Source organism: Capsicum annuum, chromosome 11 (genome assembly GCF_002878395.1).
Source record: "Capsicum annuum cultivar UCD-10X-F1 chromosome 11, UCD10Xv1.1, whole genome shotgun sequence".
Classification (NCBI taxonomy): Eukaryota; Viridiplantae; Streptophyta; class Magnoliopsida; order Solanales; family Solanaceae; genus Capsicum; species Capsicum annuum.
In genome coordinates, this window is record NC_061121.1 from 65,843,317 (window position 1) to 65,851,524 (window position 8,208).

General features: G+C 34.5%; 1 long non-coding RNA gene across 2 annotated transcripts; it reads left to right on the plus strand.

The window, feature by feature from the left end:
• The first annotated feature begins 421 nt into the window (after window positions 1–421).
• LOC107846988 lies at window positions 422–5,887 on the plus strand. Of its 2 annotated transcripts, XR_001667237.2 has the most exons (7): window positions 429–2,765; window positions 2,841–2,945; window positions 3,215–3,445; window positions 3,626–3,775; window positions 4,297–4,525; window positions 5,303–5,396; window positions 5,500–5,879. It is a non-coding gene; the product is annotated as an uncharacterized LOC107846988 (long non-coding RNA). The 2 variants fall into 2 exon arrangements; XR_007047337.1 differs by having other exon boundaries at window positions 422–2,765; window positions 4,297–5,396; window positions 5,500–5,887.
• The last annotated feature ends 2,321 nt before the right edge of the window (window positions 5,888–8,208 follow it).

Here is an 8,208-nt window from a genome sequence, read left to right on the forward strand (position 1 = left end):
TTTAAATACATATATGCAAACATACCTTTTCAATTTATTTTAATAATTATTTATTTGTTACTAACATTTTTATTACAAGTGTTTATACAGGTTATTGAAAATACTCGTCGGAAATGGCCTTCAAAGAAGACTTTAAATTTTGTATTCTATTTTTATATTCTTATATTTGTACAAATATTATCATAGTGAAAATTTTATTTTTTTGGGGTGCTGGGCGGATATTCTTTATGCAATCCTCATCACGCGTTTAGGCAAATTTAGGCCATTAATATTTATATTAAATCAATTTAGATATTTAATCAAATAATTCACATTTTTTATACTAAAATATTACGTAGTCTTTTTTATTTAGAACAAATTTTTTTATTTTGATCTTGTCTTTACATGCATATTTATATATTTTTGTTTACTCACGCATTATATTATTTCAATACATATTTTATATTTGTATTTAGAAACATTGATTTTTTCTCTTCCCCTTTTAATAAACTTAAGTCTGGCCGGTAACCACATGTGTGGATTCTAAAGGTTGCCTAACCCCTTTCCTTCAGAATAATTTGAACCCTTACTTGGAATCTAAAATGGTTTTTGCAGATTAAATAAAGTCACACTTGTTAAACAATAAATAGCTTTCCTATGTTTCCTTTAAAATTAGGTGGTGACTCTATACAAAATTAATTCTTTTAGAGTCCATCATGTCGTGTTCATTTTAACCTTAGGTAAAAATATGGTATGATAGGAGACACAATACAAATATGTAGAACCAGGATCAATAAGATATTATACTGGTTGAGTGTGAGCATGAGTACCTGCAACATCTCTCTGCATATGTGTAGTAGCTTAACTAGAACCAGAATCTCCCATAGGATGAAACTAGCAATGTGCCCTCTTTTACCATAAGTATAACAAGGACCACCAACTCCAAAACATCGCCCACTATGATTCCTGCCATAGTTAGAACATTTTAGATATTATTCGAACTGAAAGGAACCACTACCCTTTCTCTGCATTTGCTACTAACCTTGTCTAGCTGGATAATTATTCCTTGAAGATTGGCCCACTGACTTCGACTTCATAGGCCTAGACTGTCCACGATGAAAATCACTCTTGCTCCCAGATGGAGCACCACTAAACCCACCTGAATTACGTGCCTTTTTATTTTCTTAATTTATTCCTTTCTATCTCATAATAAGACTCAGAACAGAGAGTAGTATCAACCACCTCAGCATAGAATCCATTATGCATATCCCATATCACAGGACCACGATAACGAGCCCCAAGTTCATCCACAAATCATCTTACTTTCTCTCTTGAGTCTGTAGCAAAAAATAGAACATACCTGGATAATTCAGTGAACTTACCTTCGTACTCACTAACTGTCATAGATCCCTGTTGCAGGTCATTAAATTAGTGTCTCATGTCATCTTGTTTTCTCAATGGAATAAATATGTCCATAAACATGGCTGAAAAATCTGACCAAGTAATCGGTGGTAGACGTGCTTGTCTATCTCTCAAAATGGAAGTCCACCATGCCTTGAGAGACCCTGAGAATAGGAAAGTGATAAATTCTACACCATGAGTCTCCTTCAACCCCAAAGTAGTAAGCATCTTCTCACAGCGATCAATAAATTTTTAAGGCTCAATAGAAGATGGTGTAGCATCAAACTCTGTCAGCTTAAGATCCATGATTTCTTATGATCTTTGGGTTGCCCCACAACTGCAACCGAATGATCAATCGGTTGAGGTGTCTGAATAGACCCAACATTTAATTGAACATTCGTTTGCAAAGTAGCCTGAGAAACTGGAACTCGACCCTAATTAGGCACTATTGCCTCAAGTACATTCAACAATCTTACCACGGCATCTACAGGCAATGTAACTGTAGGTACAATAACTGGAACTATAGTTGGAGCATCCTGATCAACTTGATCCTGCACTTGCTCAGAAGCAAAAACTTGAGGCTGGCCCCCATTACCAACTTCAGGTTGAGGACAGGTCTGTGTCCTAGTCTGAGGCCTAGTCGGATAAGACCCAACTCGACCACCACCACAAGTAGAATCATGTCCAGCACCACATCCGAGAGGTGCATTAGATCGACTAGCGGATGAAGAACCACTTCTCTTAACCATCTGCAAAATAATATTTAAATGTTAGACTTAATTCAACTCAACGCACGAGCAATGACTGAAAATGAAAAATCTTCCTAAATGTTCAGTAGCCTCAAGGTCATAAGTAGTGGGCGCCTACATACCCATGAACAAGAATCTACTAAACACTACTCAATGACCCGGGACCTACAACCTAGACTTTGATACCAACATTGTCACATCCCAAAATAACCCCTAGGCATGACTAACTCGTGCTAAGACCACTTGCCGGGAGAACCAATTCCCCATACATTCACAATGTCTATAAACACTGGGATAAAACCATATGCAACTCCAAATGAATGAAATAATCATTATTGCAAAGTACTCCAACTAGATATCGTACAACGATTAATGAAAACAACAATAGGTTAGATAATAAATTTCTAGCCCAAATCCCACACTAACAACAATAGGTTAGATAATAAATTTCTAGCCCAAATTCCACACTAAGACCATGAAGCATTTAAATAGAGTTACATGAGTTCAACTTTCGGGCACGCAAGACAATGAAAAAAAGACTTGGAAGTCTATCACTAAGAAAAACCAATGCGTATAACAGTTGGTACAACTAGTGCCTTTAATGGCTTATCTGTATGCCAGAAACTGTAAAATAAGGTATTTCAAATTTCATACCTATAGGAGCTTACCTTTAATGCATTTTTATTGATTTTAATGTTATTGTAATTGTAGGCATTTAAGGGTTATGAGAACACTTCCGAAAACTGGGTCTTAAGCCTCACCAACATTGTTTGGAGCATTCAACGGGACTACAAGAACCTACTTTGATGGAATGAAGTAGGTTTCTGATATCTTATTATCTCTTTATTACTACATCTTTCTATCTCATAGTTCAAATATAATTAGTATCTTATTGTTATATAGACAACTAAGGAAGTGATACCGTTAGGCTGTTCATTATATCAATTGTTCCATTGGTGTAATTTTGTCGTTTTTAGAAATGACTTTAGAGCCTGACATGATATGATTGACACCAGTTTTAGTGTTGTTGAATTGATTCAACCAGTAATTATTATAACAGTATTAGGCTGGTCCATTTGCTTCAGGGAATTGGATACTTCCGCATCTTACCCTTCAGGGGTCGATCAAGTTGAAAGCCACTTGCATACGTTTCCTAACACATACTACCTCAGCTATGCTACCAGACGTACCTGCAAAGTCATGGGTATAACAGTCCCTTCTGGCATTCTCGAGATGCATCTGCTGTTCATAAGAATCCTGCAAATGAGTCTATGGCGCCATCTTCCTAATGTCCCCCTTCCATATAAGGGCTATAGGTGTGTTTTTTGTTTTTTCCTTATTATTCTGTCTCACGTTTACCTGAACTTTCATTCAAATTAATTGGTGATTATGATGTATTCAAAGCAATTACCATGTATCAAAATGAAGTGGAACTGGCAAATAACAATTCCTACATAAATCATACTTACATAATTTCATCATCTCACTGCTTTCAGTTCATCGAGTACTTGCATAGATGAGGATTGCTGGGACAATGATGGTGCACTCAACAATATATCTATGACACATCCTCATTTCCCAGTCGAACACCCAAGTCACCTGGTGGTTAAAGATTCTGATTGCCAGCCTTTTGTACCAGGCATCTGGTAGGCAACCGTTCTTAAGCTTCTGCTATTGTGTCTATTTTGCCATGTTGTTGTTGTCGTATTTAACTTCGTTAATTTCTTGTCTAAGTAAAACAATTTTCACTGCACTTCTGCCATTCTTATTTTCTCATGATTACTGTGTGATTTTTCTGAGCTCTAAGAAATCGGGTGTTTATAGCTTTTAACTCTTCTTGTAAAGAACCAACACTTATAGTCATCTTTTCCTAGTTCTAATACTAAAGGTGTCTTAACCAAAATGTGATCCTCTTTCTTTTCTTTTCTCTTCAAAATTATCGATTACGACTTGATAGTTATTCATGATTCAAAACATATGACTTGCATTTTAAATTTGCAACTACTTAACATGTTGCATATTTCTGTGATACATAATGTATCATACATTGAATACTTGAGAACGCTATAAAGTGAGGTTGGAATTCTGTGTGCAGTTGTTATTTGAATAAAACAGCAGTGTTTCAGAAGAGTGTTGGTGCTAATATTTCTTTTTTGTTTTTCTCTAGAATCAGGTACTATAAGATTGTCGAGGGTGATCACATTCCTTTCATTGTGAATCGTGAAAGAGTTGGAGTTCAATCTGATTTGATCTACGACAGCATATTTGAGCGCTGTAGCAAACATGCCTTCAGAAAGAATCCGACGATGCCAAACCATATAGTTTAATCGTTAGCAAGAACTTTCTAAATAGAGGTTAAAAAGAAAAGGGAAGCTGCGATATCAAATACTCTTCTGGTTTGTTGCCCCGTTTTTTCTTCAAACAAAAGTCTATTTTCCCTTTGAAATGTAAATACGAATACGAAAAAAAGTCCACCATCCTTAGTGTGTAGGCTTGCAGAGGAAAAATGTGAATTAAGGATTCATGGCTCACTGGTCTCTTTTAATATCAAAAACATAAAGATAGACTTTCATAAGAATATATTAGAGAGGCTTCTGTTTTAATCATGTGATGATCTGCAGCATCTCAAACCTTTACATGTTGCAAGAAAAAAAACTGGTGGTTGTGCATGATCGTGGTTATTTTTTCTGATTGTATCATGTGAAGATTCTAGTAGTTGTATTATTGTGTTGCTTTGGACGCTAACTGAGCTCAAGATTTGACCACTCTACAGCTAGTGGAATGGATTGGTGTTTAATTTAAATTCATTAGTCAGTCTAACTGGACAAGTGAAAAGCGAAAGTCAAGATTACGTGAAACCAGGTGTAATGTGTGAAAGGTCACTGAGTCATCACAAAGGGGAGTAGCATTGTTTTGTGCATCCAACAACTGAGATTTTATGGAGAAGGGTAGAATTGTGTAGTAGCAGATTCGTAGGTCAATAAATCATTGAAGCTTTGAGTTGTTTAGGCTCGGTGAGGAGTGTTCTTTCTTCTATGCTCTCTTTGGAACAACGGACCATTCATCTCGGCCCATAGATATAGGTCAATTAACCAAGTCATGTTAAATTTGTCTCTTTTGATATATTTCTCGTTTCTGGTTTGACTTAGTGTTGGAGCTTGGGGTTATTTCAGGACAAGTTGAAAACAAGAGATGCAGAGGCCAGTTGTGTGTTTCAAATCTTCAAATGCTTGATACATAAAGCTCGGGTTTTGTCCACAAAATTTGGTAAGAAAGAAACACCAAAAAGAAACAGAGAGACAATGTGTTTGATGTTGTTTAGAATGCATTAACTTCTACCTTATGTTTTTTTTTCCTTGTGTTGTCGTAGAGAATTGGCCTGGCCTTAGCACATGCATTATCATGGGCAGCACATGTATCGTCATTCAGTTGCACATGCCTCTTTTTTCTTGGTTGCAAATTCAAACCATCCTCTACCAGAACTCACATGAAAAGCTGAAAAGAATATTTGAACTTTGAAGGGAGCCTTAACGCAACAATAGTTTTACTTGCTATTTTGTAGATCACTTATTTGAAACGTAGATATAACTTTTTTCGGATGTTGTCGTTCTCTTCTCTTATTGCAATTGTTGTAGAACATTTTTTTTAGTTCTTAATTATTGAGGAAGGGTGGGGTAAATGATATGAGATTAGCACTTGGTACAGGCAAACCTTGTTTTGGTTAATATTGAATTTGGGTTTTTAGTGAGGAGATGAAATGATGATGGCATGAGGTCAACAAAATTGATGAAAATCATGAGAAATTGAGGTTAAAATTCAATAGTTATTAAAAAGGTTAGAGTAATATTTTATCATGAGAAAATACATATAACCCTCCTAAACTTGTACCCATAACTTATTTTAGTACTCTAACTTTACATGTAATTATTTACCCTTAATTTTGTCTCAAGTGAATCTAATACCTCCTCGAATAAGGAGAGTGTCTTTACTCTCCAAAACACGCGTGGAAGAAAGAAAAGGTTATAAAAATTGACAAAGTCCCGATTTATTTATTTATTTTACATTTTTCTCTCTCTCCACCCTTCTTCTTCTATCACAACCACCAAACACACATCATACTTCAACTCCTCCATCGTTCCTCTATCGGCATTCCCACATCTTTCATTCCACCAGATTTTCTTGGCATAGGTAATAGGAGAAAGAGCTTGTTGGTTGTCTATGGCAATTGTTAAAAAGAGTGTAATTGTTATGCTTAAAACTCCAAGGAGGATGTTCAATTCATGACCAAATAGAAATTCAATTCATGAGGAAATTGAAGTTCAATTCATGAGAAAATTGGATTATTTGTTGCGAATTTTATGAAATCGACGGTGGGCCTTGTTAATGCATCTTCACACGCCACCATTTCATCTCCCTCCACAGTTTCTTTAATTTCATTATAATTTATTTTGATAAAATTTTTGTGACCCAATTTCTCGTTGTCATTGGTGTTGTTGGGTGTTGTGGAATTGGCAGCAACCATGAATTATTTTGGAGTTATATTAATGGTGGAGGTGAGAATTCTGAAATTGACGGTGATGGTGGTGATATTGCTCTTGGTAATGGGTACAATGAAGTTAATGGTTTTGAAGATAGTCTTAGCAGTGGTGTTGAGTTTGTGAGTTGATGGTAGCGATAATGAAGGGGATGAGGAGTTGTTGGTGGGTTTGGTGAATCACCAGTGATGATACAGTGAAGGGACGAAGGTTGATGGGTGAAAAGAAAAAAAATAACTTAAGAAATTTTTTTAAAAAAAAATTGACATGTGGAGGTGCGTGTAAAGCACCTCCCACTATAAGTGTGGTTCTCTATTTTTGAAGGGGTAATAAATTTACTTAAAACGTAATTAAGAAGGTAAATAATTACATGTAAAGTTAGAGTGCTAAAGTAAATTATGAAGACAAGTTTACGGGGATTTTTATGTATTTTCTCTTTTATCATTTCTTTAAGGTTTGATAAGTAAACTTGTTAGAATTTGTATTTAGTAGCATACATATATACACCTAACCCAATAGTACATGATATTCGTGCCATCGAGAGATAGCAGTTAAAAGGGCAAAGACTTAAAAGTAGGGGTGTTCATAGATCGGTTTGGATCGGTTATTGGTCAAAATCATAACCAAACCAACTTAGTCGATTTTTAAATTTCTAAAATCAAACCAAACCAAACAAAAAAATAACCGTCGGTTTGGTTCTTGTAGGTTTAGTTTGGTTTGGTTCGATTTTTTCGGTTTATAATTTTAACTAATGATAAAGTTGAAAATTAAAAAAAAAATCAATCCAATCTAACATATGAGATGTTAACCGAGTGTTGTATCTCAACCGTGAAACTAAGATGTCAATTGAGTGTTATACTTTGGGAAAGCTATGAACAACGTCATATGAACACTTCAAAAAATATATTTTAAAACTACATTTAACAAAATGGTGTGATAAACCCCTCAAAAGGTGAACACATAAACTTCTTACTCAACAAGGTTAAAAAAAAAGTTAAAATTAATGATTTTCTATAGTCAAATGAATCTCAGCTATAAATTTCAATATACAACAAGATATTATTTTCACAATTAGTATCATTTGTCATTCAAAGTGCGAAATTCACTTAGAATCTCATAAGGTACTATTAACTAGATGAAGAAATGACTTAATGTGTTACGACTAAAGTTAAATCATGATTAAAATATAAAGTGTAACAAATATTTATATTGTATGTATGAATAATACATAAAAAATTATAATATATATATATATATATATGGTAAAATTCAGAAATGACATACTTGAGGCCTTAATTATTAATTTTGTAGCAACAGTTTCATAATTACATTTTGTAGCAACTTGTATTATGTATTTTTAAAAATTGATGCTATAAAAATACATATACAACTAATTTTACCTCCCTTAAATAACTGAAATTTGTTGAGGTAAATATGGCATAATTACCAATTAATTAATTTTGTAGATTTCGTTTCCATTAAAATAACTTCGATCACGCGACTTCCGTTTCAGCTTAACATCATTGACCAAATTTCAAATTTCA